At 35.1% G+C, this 15,499-nt stretch overlaps 1 pseudogene; it reads left to right on the plus strand.

Moving 5' to 3' along the window:
- The first annotated feature begins 1,323 nt into the window (after positions 1 to 1,323).
- Positions 1,324 to 15,282, plus strand: LOC136233693 (uncharacterized; annotated as a pseudogene).
- Positions 15,283 to 15,499: the final 217 nt, after the last annotated feature.

Genomic DNA, 15,499 nt, shown 5'->3' on the forward strand with positions numbered 1-15,499 from the left:
GGTCAGATTTCCATGGAGAAAAGCATTGGAGAAGTCAAGCTGATTAATGAACTATCCATGTGCCGCAACAAGTGTAAAAACTATACGAATGGTGGTGGCCTTTACAATTGGGCTGAACGTTTCCTTGTAATCCAGTTCAGATTGTTGAGTGAAGCCTCAAGCGACAAGGCATGCTTTATGACGTTCAATCATTCCGTCTGCATTTCATTTCGTGCGAAACAACCATTGACTAGTTACGGTTTCCCGATCGGTGGGACGAGGCACAAGGATCCAAGTATTATTGTCAAGTAAGGCTGTGATTTCCACCGACATCGCCTCGTGCCATTCGGGGATTTTATTTGCCTTGGATAAACATGTTGGATCAATTTTGTCTTGAGGATGACAAGCGAGAAGGCCAGCAAAATGACCTAAAGAATTGTATGTAGAAGTTCGTAATTGCATACGATGGGTGCGTTGTGAATCAGTAGCGATGGGGATGATGGAGGATTGAGCGGAATCAACAGAATTTTCAACTGAAACAATAGTGTTGGCGGGAAGTGAAGAGGGAGAAGCAATTGGAGTGGAGTCGCAGCGTCGGTAGGAAGTGACAATATGGTTCGACAAGGTGTAGTCACTGAAGTTTGATTGTTCCGGTGCATTAGTCGTCTACGCTGCTGGGGATGTCACGTCAGACACTAGGTCAAATGAGGAAAAAGAGACCGTTGCTACCGGTGCAGGCGAGGAGAAAGGAATAGTAGTAGGCATGGTGGGTGGATGTGATGCCATTATCGAGTGAGCAGGTTCTGCTTGCAAAGGAGCAACAAGTGTGCGTGCTAGCACCGGCACCGACGTAGATGGTATGGAGGTGATGGGTGTCATGGGGGTAACTCTGTGTCGAGCTAAAGCCCCATGTGGCGCCTCGACTTCCCCAAGTCTCGGCCAGCCAAATCCTACCAAAGGGTCCCGTCAATGCCTCTATCGGTATTCCATCCTGGAAGGGTCTTCCTGCGGGGCAACCTCGCCCAAGAATGGGCTCGCACTATGGGCACTCGTCGGCCCCATAATGTCCATAGAGTTTCCACTCTATGGAGACATCCGCCTCCCTCCACGAAGGACGTATGCCCGACTCTCCTAATCTCTAGCAGACTAGGGTGGATCACTTAAGCCAGTACCGACTACTGACCTAGAGGTGGCGGAGATCCATACACCAGGGTAGTCCTTATCCCCTATAGTGTTCCTTATGCCAACTCCAGCTCTTCCGGCCGCGTACATTGACATGCTCCATTCATCACTCCATGCCGAAGCCTTCTCATAGCTTGCCAGTTCTTAGGGTTGAGTTTGCCTATGGCCAAACTCCCCCCTACACTAGGCATTGGGAGGAAGGAGGAAGAGAGAGGACTACGTGAAGCAAGAGCAGCTGAAGGTTGGTAGGATATTTGGGATACAGTAGTGGGGTTAGCAGAGAGACAAATTGATGAAGTGGGAAAGGAATTATGTTGATGATGATTGGATGGAGCAGGAGTAGCAAGTGGGGTTGTAGGAGGAGCAGGAGCCAAGGTCGTATGTTGTACAAGAGGCATGCAAGTTGGCATAGAAAATATGACACCCGAGTCATACTTAATGAAGGTGCGTTGGTCGAGATGTCATGTGTGAGAAACACATCTTCATGATAATCCACATGCTTACACGTGTAGATGTGATTCGATTGTAGATCAAGGCAAAGATCACCTGCATGATTAGGAGATGGTCTGAGATAGACACAAGGTTTTAACCTGTAATCAAACTTATGACGATTGTAGGGACGCAGAAATGGGAATATACCGCAATCGAAGACACAAAGGTTGTCATAGTCAGGATTAACACGGAATAAGCGAAAAGAAGGAGAATCATTATGAAGTACTGGAGTTGGTAAAATACTGATCAATCTACCATTGTGTACAATGGAAAAGTTCCAAAATTTCAAAGGTAAAGCGGATTGAGCCAATAAAGTTACAAGATGTCTAATTTTTCTTTCTACGATCCCATTATGTGCATGGGTGTGTGGATATGCAATTTTATGGATTATTCCCTTTTGCTTAAAGAATGAGTCAAGTTTCTGAAATTCACCACTAAAATCAGAATAAAAATTCTTTATCTTAGCATCAAATTGGTTAACAATTAAGGCATAAAATTGGTAAAGATAGCAAACACATCATTCTTATTTTGAATGCAAAAGACCCAAGAGAAACTAGTAAATTCATCAATGAAAGCTACAAAGTATTTATGACCCGAAAAAGACACAACAGGAGCAGGACCCAAATGTCTGCATGAATACTTTCAAAAGGTATTTTACTGGTTCGCTGTATAGGTGGTAAAGGTGCTCTAGAAGATTTCCCTAGAGGACAAATACTACAAAGATCAATAGAGCCTGTCGAATACTACTTACTGTTTTATTCTAGCAGTGTCCAAGTCTAATATGCCATCATGCAAATGAAACCGCTTCTCCTACCAATGCTTGCTTGAGACTCTAGGGAACACATATAATCCATGCCTACTCGGTCCTCTTAACAAGATTTCCTTGGTTTCCTGATCCTTCACAAGAAATTGGTTAGGCCAAAATTCAAAAAAGCAATTGTTATCTTTGGTAAATTATTGAACAGATAAAAGGGATTTGGTAAGCTTGTGTACAAGTAAAACATTATTTAGTGCAAGATTATTAATCTTAGTATTGTCAAAGTGAGTAATAGACAAACCTTGACAATTACCAAAGTACACTAGATCATAGCCATTGTAAGGTTCTGCCTGTGGAAGATGTGCTGGATCCATCGTCATATGATGAGTCGCACTGGTATCGGGATACCAGGGTTGCGGTCCACCACAAGTTGGATTGTCATGCTACTGTTGCCATGCCATATGTGCCTGAGGGCGAGAATGATTGGTGCGGCATCCCCTATGCTTGCTATTGCCACTTTTGTTGTGATTCCCCGTGTTTTGCTTCCTAGATGTGCATTTGTCAGTCTAGTGTGTAGATTCCCCACAAACATAACAGTACCCACGTTTCTTAGCAGTTTGAGGCTCATGTCTGATTGATTTAGTGCTAACATTTGCAATAGCCACCGGGTTATCAAAATGACCTTTAAGTAGAGTTTCATATGAAACCGATTGATGACGTAGCTTAAAATAGTAAATATCATTAGAGGTGGCCATTAAGGATGCAATAACAGGTTTAAAGTCCTTGTGTACACGTTGAAACACTAAGTCAAGTAATAGATCAGGTGGATATGGATGTCCAAAGACATACAAATCATCAAGCAAAACTTTAAGTTTGGTCAGATACTCTTCTACGGTTATGCCTTCTTGAGTCAATCTATCAATCAAACACCTACTACCAAATATGACACCATAAGTACGTTCAATAGTGCACCAATTATCATGAAAGGATTGTGAGTTTATTATGACATGATACACTTCTCCATTTATGGAACAGAAAGTGCCCTAGCAATGTTTTCAACAGTGTGCCAATTAGTGTATGCAGGGTTTGTAATATAGTCCATCAGATTATGCATATGACGTAAAAACTTAGGTGGAGCCAGGGCTGAACTAGTGATTATGATCATACAATTTTTGAGATTTCATCACAACTGTAATATTCATGCGCTAAGCTCTATAATTGCTATTATTTAATTGCACTTTAACCTGAATATTGGTATTCACATGCATAAGCAGTGGTCTTGCATGCATAATATTTGATCCACTTATGGTAGAATCAGGATGGGAAAAGGTTAACTCTGGTTGTATAGAATTGAAATTGAAACTCGTATGCGGTGGAATATTCGAACCGAGGGTGAATGGAGGCTGCGCTGACTGTCCAATAGTCGGCCCAGTCTGTGGAGGATGTTGTGGATGGTGTTGAAGCGATGCAGACTGCCGAAATTGCTGGTGACCCAGCTCATTTGTCTTTGGCGGCGCGGTGGACTGAAACTGTAGAGGCTGCGTCTGGCCATGAGTATTGTGACTAAAATAACTGGAAGTGGGAATTCCAGAGAGCTGATCTACAGAGAATTAAGGAGTGAATCCTCGAATAGCCGACGCCGTTGAGGTGGACAGAGGTCCTATCGGACGTAGGGGTGGCAATTGGAACACTGATGGTTCCTGGGATGGGGTTGAAAACCCAGAAGTTCCTGGATGAGTAGAGAATTGGGCATGAGAAAATATTCCCATCGTCGGAGGGACAGAATGGTGTGCCATCTGCCAAGATGATATGCTGTTGGCAGGTGAGTGGCGGTGGTGGTGGTAAGGAGTTGGTTGAAAAGTTTGGATTAAAATTGAAGTGTGGTGGCTGGGAAACAAAAGATGAGGCTACATTAAAGATCATCATATATTCAGTGTGAATATTGGATGAGGATTCGTCTGCAAAAGAATTTTTCGGGAGCAATGCCAGACTGGAGGCCGGAGGCGGAAGCTGTCCAGAACCGAGGCTAGAGCTTGATACCATATTGATGTGCGTAATAAGAGAATAAAGGTAATTGTATTTAATTAATATGTAATCTTGAGTTTACAGTAAATACATGGGGTATTTATATAGCTAGGAAAACCTAACTAAGATATGGAAGATTGAGAAGCAGATTCTAAGGGTAGTAATATTTTACTAACAAATATAATTTGACTGAGATTTAATATCTCTTGACTAGGTAAATGCAGTTAATATCTCATAATTTAAGATCTTATTTGCTGACATGTCAGTTTTCTAAAGTTTGGCCTTATCTCATTTCACATTATTTTAACACGGTTCCCTCGACAGTTTTATAGTTTCTTGGTTCAAACTAGGGATGGCAACGGATAGGGTACCCGTGGGTAATGCCATTCTCGAACCCTTACCCTTTTATATTTTAATTACCCGTACCCGTCCCATTACCCTAACAGGTATACTTTTGCATCCTATACCCTTCCCATTTAATTCGCGGGTACCCGCGGGTACCCTTATCCATTAAGAATCAATAAATAAAAAAAATATTACAAATTTAACAAACTATAAATTTAATAAATCATCAATCTAAAATTGAATAAATTGAACCTTAATTAATAAGAATAAAGTAGCTTAGTGGTATCACTCAATTGTTGAAAAATAAATAGTTGGGGTTTTAAATTTCACGTCTTACATCTAAAAAACAATGATATTTATTAATATAATTTTTTTATGACGGGTAACAGGTACCGGGTACCCTAGGAGGTATTCCCATACTCGTCCATACTCGTCCCATTACCCTAACGGGTAATGGTTTTGATCCCATACCCGTCTCATACCCTTTTATACAGGGTACAAATAGTCCCATTAGGATCGGGTAGTGCCGGGTACCCACGGGTACACTATCCATTGCCATCCCTAGTTCAAACTTCTCTCAGCGATCTCTTCTCTCCCATTTCTTCAATCTCAATCGGTGTCGCCTGCCTCTCTTGGTTCTATTATACTGACCTTCAGCATCTCTAGTATCCACCGTAATTGCTGTTGAAAGTGGATCTCTTAAGGTAAAAAATTTCTTTTTGTTTCTCGAATTTTGACTCTTTCGATTTCAGGCACTAATCCATTCCTCTTTTTGCTCCTCCTCTCTTGGTTCTGTTGTACTGACCTCCAGCATCTCCAGTATCCACCGTAATTATTGTGCTTCATTTTCCATTTTTCTTTTTCACTTTCCACTGCCCTAGGCCCTGGTTCTCCTATTTCAGATTCAAACATGGTGCGCTTTTGTCTTATTGTTCCTCATACTTTGATAATGACATGATTTAGGGATTTCGACTTCACCAATACCCAGAATTGGCAGCAAACTCTTATTCATCGCATGGTAAAGTAACTCTTTTCCTTCTTAATTTCTTAATCTAATTTCTCCATCTGCTAAATCTAATGTATAATTCAATTGTTTTGATTTTCAGGATATTTTGGTTAAGATCTGTGTTCTCAACTTCGAGTCTCTGGGAAGAGTTATTTGTAATTTTTTTTTTCGTTATTTTCATTGTTTTTGGTTTGAATAGTTTTTATTTTTCATATTTTCCTGTGTTTTCAAAAAGCAAACATATTTTTCATTGGATTGATTCAGTGTTTCCATGTATGGGTGCCCTCAATTTCTATATTTTGTGGTTGTTTTGACCTATTTGTTTATGGTTCAACTTTACCTCAATAGGATTGTCTTTACTTTGCCATACAAATTCTGATGGTTGTGAAGATCTAAAAGGTAGTTCAGTCTCAGGGGGTAGATGAGGGTGTGCAAGGAGCCCTAGCGCACAGGGCCTCAAAATTATAAGGGCCCCAAAATTTAAAACGTGGTTAGTCAAATATAGATACTAGCTTAAATTGAAAAAATAATAATATAATGTAATAAGATCTATTTACATTCTTCCACTCTATTGAATGCATATGTAATTTAAATATTCAACCATCCAAAATTCACAACCTTACCATTCATTCATTTCTTTTTATATTTTCTTAATAGAAAATTATATTAAATATTAAAGGTTTGACAAAAAATTTGCACATGGGCCCCAAAAAGTTTAAGACGGCCCTGTTCAGTCTAATAGTGATAGTCTTTCTTTGGTTGCAAATGATGAGCAAATTAAACACCCATTACCATTGGATCTTGGTGGACAAGTCTTTTCAAACTCATGTCTTCAACCTATCCATGGTGGAGTTCCCTTTGGAGCATCTAAAGAAAAGAACGTGCTTCCATTTTATCAAGCATATAAAGCATTATTTCGTGTGAATGCTCACAATAGACTTGAGGTTTGTATTCTGCTCAGGGTTGTTTTGAATTATTTTAAGCTTTAATTGCCGATCTTATTAGTGCTTGCTTAATGATTTTCGTATTCTGTTTCATACTATACTATAGGCATACTACAAAAATGAGGGGGTACCAACAGATATTCGCATTAGTGGAATTGCTGCTCAGAACAGAGCTGTAAGTCCTATTGCAAATGATGGTTAAAGATTTTTTTTTCAAAATACGATGAGCTCATGAGGCTAGCCAATAATTTATATAGTTGAAAGACTAAGAGTTCTTCCAATATATGTTTACTATAGGACTTCCCTTATATGTTTATCAGAAACTTAATGATACAATTGGAGAAAAACTACAATTATGGTTGTTCAAGCTTTAATGATACAATTGGAGAAAATAAAAATTATTGACTTAGTGAGAGCATTAGCTGAATACTGACCTTGATATAAGCTTCCAAATGTTAGTAATCTAAAGGGTTCATGGAAGGTGAAAGGTTTTTCAATAATGCTGGAATTATGATATGCATTGGTGCATTTTGGATATAGGTTCAATTAGGTGTATTTTGATATGACTTCCTGAACTAAAGTCTACAAAGTATAGATTGGTGATATGTTATGTTTTTATCTATTGTCTTTGTTCAATTTTATAATAACTAGAAAGCATAATGGTGATTGTAATTCTTTGTTTGCAGGATATTAGTAAAGCTCTTGGTCTGTTGCTCTAATGCTTTTTTCATGCTATCTATGGTTGTTCTGAATGCATTCTAGGGATCTCGGGGAGCAGATTTGTTATAAAGTAGAAACAGGATAAACATATATCCATATTTAATTTTTGTATTTTATGCATTGAATTATATGATGGGGTAAATTTGAGTAGTAAATCATTTATTGAATTGTGATCATGCAATAATCTTAGATTTTGGGGTTTTGAATTCTGGCAGGTACAGTGATTTAGGATTTATCTGATTGCGGGAGGTCAGACACCTAATTTGTGAGAGCAAGCTACATAAATTATTGGTTTGGGGACATAAAGGGCGTGCTAATTATTAGTTTGGGGACACAAAGGACGTGCTAAGTTAAATGTATAATATTGAAAATTACAATTTTTGTCCACTTATGAAGCTAAGCTGCTGCAATATTTTTGCAGGGATGTGTGTTTACAAGAGATATAAACAAAGCAATTTTGATTAGTGATGCTATGGAGACAGAATGGTTCATACCAATTCAGCACCATCTAGGGGACCTGCTCACTATCCATTTCAGGTGAAAACGTTACCAAATTGATACGCTAATCAATGAAATTAATTAAGTAGTTGCTTTTGGTAAATAAATCTTATCAGATTTTGTTACCACTAATCTAATTGTTTCCTAATTTTGCTGAATAAGCAATTTTGATTAGTGATGCTATGGAGACAGAATGGTTCATACCAATTCAGCACCATCTAAGGGACTTGGTCACTATCCATTCCAGGTGAAAACGTTACCAAATTGATACGCTAATCAAGGAATTTAATTAAGTAGTTGCTTTTGGTAAATAAGTCTTATCAGATTTTGTTAGCCCTCAATCTAATTGTTTCCTAATTTTGCTAAATGACTAATCTCTACTCAACAGTTATTCCAATCGAAAAGATGAGAAGCTTTTATTCGTAATAGGGGAAAACAACCAGTTCACCAGCGCTATTCATTTCCCGACTACATCTTATCCTTATGGTATGACCCTCAATCAGTATACTACGCTGTTGAATTTGGTCTCCTGTTTGTAACAAAATGGTTGTCTGTCAAATTTCGGTTGAACTAAGATTGAAAAACTGATTTCTAATTAGAGTCTAAACCTCTATTATTTGATTATTCTCATTGCGACAGATGAATGTAAGTTTCATTTAGTGAAGTAGCTCATATTAGTTATACATTTTCTATAAAAATATGTTTAAAGAGTTATGGATGTTCCCATCATTTAAATTGATTAATTAGTTAATTACCAAATTTGTTTCTTTTATTGAACTGATGTTTGGAATGTGTCTACTTTCATTTTTTATATATTCATTCCTCTTTACCAATTTTCTATTACTTTGGCAAATAATCTTTTTCAAAGCATCAGGGTTGTGAAGATAATAATATTTAGTATATATAGATGTTTATTAATATAATATTTATTTTTGAAGATATAATATCTCTGATCTTTAATTTTTTATTATTATATAAGATTTAATAATATAATATTTATTTTTGAAGATATAATATCTTTGATCTTTTAATTTAAAATTACAATAGAATCTTAAATGATAAAAGGTTCAGTTTGTACTACTCTTTTATACTATTAGTTATTATCATAATCTTTAATTTAAAATTATAATAAATCTGTAGAAAAAGAGTCCACTTTATCTTTAATTATTAATTCAAAATTAAGATGAAATTATGATAGATAAAGGGTCCAGTCTGTACTCTTTAATGATTATAGTTCGAACATAGGACTTAGAGTCCACTTTGAATTTTAATTATAGATAGAAACTGATGTTAATATAGTCCACTTCATAGAGAGACGGATTCTAATAAAAATCCATAATTTTAAATAATAAAATTATTTGCCCATTATAGTTCTTCATTATAAATAGTAATCTTCTTGGTTGTTTTAAAAAAACTTTGTATTCCATCTCTCTATCACTGTAAGTTCTTTTGATTTTTGATTTAATTATTATTACTTTCTTCATGAAAAATAATCGTCTAATGTTTCTACGTCTATATATTCTCTCTTAATCTGTAACTTCTATTTTGACCTTGCTAAATTTATATACTATTTACTCTACTTTTCTATATATTAATAATACTTTTTTTTATTGATTTGTGAAAGTTAACGATGCCTCGAAAATACGATTTTATTATCGGACATTAATGCAATAAAAGAGAAATGGAGAATTAAAGCAAGAACTATCTGATTATGGAATGATCCATATAAAAACATTGGTATGGTTTTCTTAGATGAAAAAGTGGTTTTTACATCTAATTATTTTATTATTATTTTATTTTTAATGAATGAATGAAATTAAAAATTTGAAGTATTAATAATAACATTTTTTTGGATATGAATTGTAGGGAACAACTATTGAAGTCCAAGTTCAAGAAAATTGTCTCATGAAGTTTTCGAATGAACTGGAAGAGGGGAAACCATATGCATTTGAGTTTTTTTTTTGGCAGAAAATGGAGGAAAGTATCGGGCATCAAAACATCGATATCAATTGAAATTTATGTCAAAAACATGTGTAAAGGAGATAGATTGTCCATCAATTAAGAGGCAAAAAATTGAAATTGTATCTATAGACCGTTTTCAATGTGTTGTGGAGTTGGAAAAGTTAAACTACCTTTACTAAAAGACCCTCCAACTATCCTAAATAATCTTCTATTTGGACATTCGAAGTAAATAATTTTTAGAAAATATCAGAGCTTACAATATGATGTTCTCTTTTACATCAATGGGGGGAAAAGTTGACTACTCATTGAACAATGGGAGTGGACCTTATGTATTTAGATTAAACGGTCAAAATTGTCATTTGATTGGTAGTCTGCTGCCTCAACATGAATCACAAGCCAAGTTTGCACAACTATATATCTATGATACAGAAAATGAGATTACAAATAGAGCAAGATCAATTAGGTATGTTTTTATACAATTTATAATTTTATGAGTTAAAGTAAATTGTACTAGACATATTTAATATTTGAATTTTTTTCCTAACAGCTCACAGAATTACAATAAAGGAATTGATCATTCGATAATTGAAGACCTAAAAACCATGCTTGATGACTACAATGTTTTAGCACAATCATTCAGACTGACAAGAGACATATTGACAACTTATGGATGTACAGATTTAAAGCTAAGGCTAATTGGAGGTAGAAAAACAGATGGTAGAAGATACAATATGCCCAGTGCTTCGGAAGTTGCAGGTTTAATTGTGGGAGATTTTGATACCTCTGAAAGTTGTAGAGACATCATAATAGAGACTAAGTCAGGTCTGTTAAAACGCATCAATGAATTGCATCCATCCTATCTTCCACTACAATATCCTCTCCTTTTTTGCTCGTGGTGAAGATGGATATCATAGAGACATTTTGTTCAATGATGATAAGAATGGAAAAAGGAAAACCATTAGCATGCGTCAATTTTTTGCCTTCAGAATACAACAAAGAAATAATGATCGATCTGTAATTTTGAGTGCTCGAAAATTATTCCAACAATTCCTGGTTGATTCTTACACAATGATTGAAGCTGAAAGGTTGTCATATATCAGACACAACCAAACAAATCTCAGGGCTGATTTATATGAAGCTTTATCGGATGCAGTACTTAAAGGCGACACAAATCCATCATCAAGTGGAAAACGAATAATTTTACCTTCATCATATGTTGGCGGTGCCAGGTATGTTTTGTATAAAATTAAGAATTGTCCTATTAAATTAACTAACTGTTTACAATAGAAATTTAAAATATTGTTTCATTTCTTCACCTACTTAATTAGATTGCTACCTTTTTAAAGGTACATGATACAAAACTATCAAGATGCAATGACCATATGTAGATGGTGTGGATATCCAGATCTTTTCATTACGTTCACATGCAACTCAAAATGGTCTGAAATTCAAAGGTTTCTTGATAAATATAGCCTACGAGCAGAAGATAGACCAGATATAATAGCAAGAGTATTCAAAATGAAGTTGGACATGTTGATTCGTGACTTGAAATCTGGGAAAATATTTGGAAGAATCATAGCACGTAAGTAAGTAATTATTTAAAGTTACCGTTTTTTTATCTAATGCAAATTTATTTTCACCTAATACATCCATTTTTAATTTATTTGGACAGTTATGTATACAATCGAGTTCCAAAAACATGGTCTACCTCATGCACATATATTGTTATTCTTACAACCACAAGACAAACATCCAAATGGTAAGAATATCGATAAAATTATTTCAACTGAGATACCTGATTCCATTGAAAATCCACAATTATATGAGACAGTGAAGAAATTCATGTTACATGGTCCGTGTGGGGTTTCAAATACAAAATCACCATGCATGAAAGATGAGAAATGTTCAAAGCACTTCCCTAAGAAATTCACTAGGGAGACAATTGTGGATGAATTTGGATATCCAATGTATATGAGAAGAGATAATGGGCGAACAATAGAGAAAAATCACACTCTACTTGGCAACCCATTTGTGGTGCCATACAATTGTGAATTGTTATTGAAGTATGATGCACATATTGATGTAGAATGGTGCAATCAACAAAGGGCTATCAAGTATCTTTTCAAATACATTAAAAAAGGCAATGATAGAATCACTACAACATTTTACCGGTCTAAGGGAGATAACGTTAATGGTGAGATTGAGGATGAAATAAAAATGTATTATGATTGCAGATACATTTCTCCATATGAGGCGTCATGGAGAATTTTTGCATTTCCAATAAGTCATTGAGAACCACCAGTTGAAAGGCTAAGTTTCCATCTTCCAGATGAACAATGCATTGTATTTCGTGATGATGAACCCATTGAAAATATTGTCGAAAGAAATTTTCAAGTAGGAACTATGTTCCTAGAGTGGATGAAAGCAAATGAAGTATATCATAAAGCTAGAGAATTGAGTTACGTTGAATTTCCAAATAAGTTTGTGTGGAAAGAAGTTGAAGTGATTGATGCATCTGCTTACACGACAAAAACAATAAAAAAAATGGTGCCCAAGACAAAGAGGACTTTCTGTTGGCAGGATATTTTACATCCATCCAGGTGTTGGCGAATTATATTATCTCAGAATTTTGTTAAACATTGTCAAGGATCCAACTAAATATGATGATATCAACACTATGAATGGTATTGTATATTTTACTTTTAAAGAAGCATGCTTTGCATTGAGATTACTTGACGATGACAAAGAATATGTATCTGCTATACAAGAAGCATCCTTTTGAGGAACATGTCATTTTTTACGTGTATTTTTTGCTACTTTGTTGTTCTCGAATTGCATTTCAGGGCCAAATGAATTGTGGAATCAAACATGGCACCTTCTTTGTGATGATATTCTACATTTTCAACAGAAGCTCCTCAATAACAAAGGTACTACTTTATATTTCAATATTTATCTTTAAATACATTATATAATGTTATAATTTTTGAGTTAGTGATCCATACATAATTTTGTATAATACATTAACACCTTTTCAATTTCATTAGTTAGTTTATTAATGCAATTGCCATTTAAATTTTTTTAATAGATCTAAGAATGACTGATGAGCAATTGAAGAACTACATACTTTTTGAAATAGAAAAGTTGTTGAAAAGAAAACAGTAGAAGTGTCACGTCCGTGTCTAATAATTATTGCGTTTGTGAAGTTAATTTGGTATTATCGGAAAAATTTGGAGTTACTTTGATGGTTTTAGGTATAAATTAAATATTTAGAGTTAGTTTTAAAAGATTATAGAAAGACGAAGGACCAAACCTGATATTTTCATATTTGAGATATATAAATCTCAGTTCAGGCGGCGTGATCATCAAGATTATATATTTTTGGTTTTTGGTTTAACACATTGATCCTATTATGAACTTTAGTTTTTGAGTATATTTTATAATGTTTTGATTAAATCCCTTTCTAAAGGTATATATGTAGTTATGTTAAGAAAAACTGATTTTTATAGCTGATAGTTTCTTACTGAGATTTTTGTCTCACGTTTTTAAATGTTTTAATGTTTTTAGGTGAGAAAGTACAAGATAGAGAGAAGGTTACCGACCAATTAGTCGAGAATCAGAAGTTGTTGCTTATTATTAGAATTATGGTTAGAACTTTGGTATTTCAATTGTAATATAATATGATATTATGATATTGGGATAAATTGGAGACTCCTAAGTGTTGATTACAATCTTTCGATTTCACGCTCGATGCCGATTGAGGTCGTCTAGGGTCGGGTGTGACAAGAAGCTTGAACGATTATGATTCTTTATCTTACCCAGATGTTGCACGAATTGATGAAGGTAGAAATAGGCTTATTCAAGATGAATTGTGTTATGACAGAAAGTTATTGGCAGAAGAAAGCAAGCAGCTTATTCAGTCATTAAATTGTGACCAAACAATTGTGTACCAAACAGTTATAGATGCTATAAAAAAAGAAAATGGTGGAGTTTTCTTTGTTTATGGATTTGGTGGCACGGGAAAAACATTTGTATGGAAAACTTTAATATCATTTCTGAGATCCAAAGGAGATATTGTACTCACTGTAGCATCAAGTGGAATAGCTTCTCTTCTTATGTATGAGGGGAGAACTTGCGCATTCTCGATTTGGTATACCAATAGTTGTAAATGAAGACTCAACATGCAACATCAAACAAGGAAGTGATTTAGTTGAGTTAATCGTTAAGGCAAGACTTATCATATGGGATGAGGCACCAGTGGTACATAAACATTGTTTTGAAGCATTTGACAGAACTTTAAGAGATATTATGCGGTTCCAAAATGCTAATAGCATGAGTTTGCCATTTGGTGGAAAAGTTGTTGTTTTTGGTGGAGATTTCAGGCAGATACTACCTGTCATTCCTAAAGGCAGTAGACGAAACATTGTTTCAGCCACTATAAATGCATCTCATTTGTGGAAATACTGCAAAGTTCTTAAATTAACCAAGAACATGAGGCTTCAAAGTGACAGTGGAAATGAAAACAATGAGGAATTAAAATTGTTTTCAAAGTGGATCTTAAGTATTGGGGATGGAACAATTAGTAGAGCAAATGACGGAGAAAGTACATTTTATGTACCTGAAGATTTATTGATCCAAGATAGTGGTAATCCTATAGAAGCAATGGTCAAACACGTATCCTAAATAGATGGAAAATAATCGGGATCCAACCTACTTACAAGAGCGTGCCATTTTTGCACCAACATTGGATATTGTGAACAAAGTCAATGAACTTATGTTGTCTTCATGGTCGGGTGAAGAAAAATGTTACTTAAGTTCAGATACTCTTTACAAAGTTGAAAATGCATCACACAACAACGAAGACGTGTACACTCCGGAATTTTTGAATAGTATAAATTCATCGGGATTGCCAAATCACAAATTGATATCAAAGATTGGAATACCTGTCATGTTACTGCGTAATATAGATCAAACTTCTAGGTTATGTAACGACACTCGATTAATTGTTACTCGATTAGGAGAACACGTGATTGAAGCATAAAAAATTACGGGATGTAACATTGGACAGAAGATATACATTCCTCGGCTTGCTTTGACTCCATCAGATATCAAATAACCTTTCAGATTTCAAAGAAAACAGTATCCTTTGGTTGTATGTTTTGCAATGACAATAAATAAAAGTCAAGGACAATCACTAGCACATGTTGGATTATATCTTCCACGTCCGGTTTTCAGCCATGGTCAAATGTATGTGGCATTCTCAAGAGTTACTAGCAAAAAAAAGATTAAAAATTCTCATTTCTGATGATGATGGAAAACTATGTAACTCTACTCAAAATGTAGTTTTCAAAGAAGTATTTAATAATATTGATTGAACTATTCATCATTCATTATTCATCATGTTAAATTATAATAATCATATATTCATTAAATTTTAATATATACAAAATTATAGACCTATATATAATATCGACGAAAATATAGAAAAAACCTGTGCAACACACGGGTGAAAAACTAATCTTTAAGATGATCTTCCCTTAACTGATGGGAAGTTAATGGACACCATGGAGGAGAGTTTTAAGGATCATTTAT

The sequence above is a fragment of the Euphorbia lathyris genome, chromosome 6 (genome assembly GCF_963576675.1).
Source record: "Euphorbia lathyris chromosome 6, ddEupLath1.1, whole genome shotgun sequence".
In the NCBI taxonomy this organism is placed as follows: domain Eukaryota; kingdom Viridiplantae; phylum Streptophyta; class Magnoliopsida; order Malpighiales; family Euphorbiaceae; genus Euphorbia; species Euphorbia lathyris.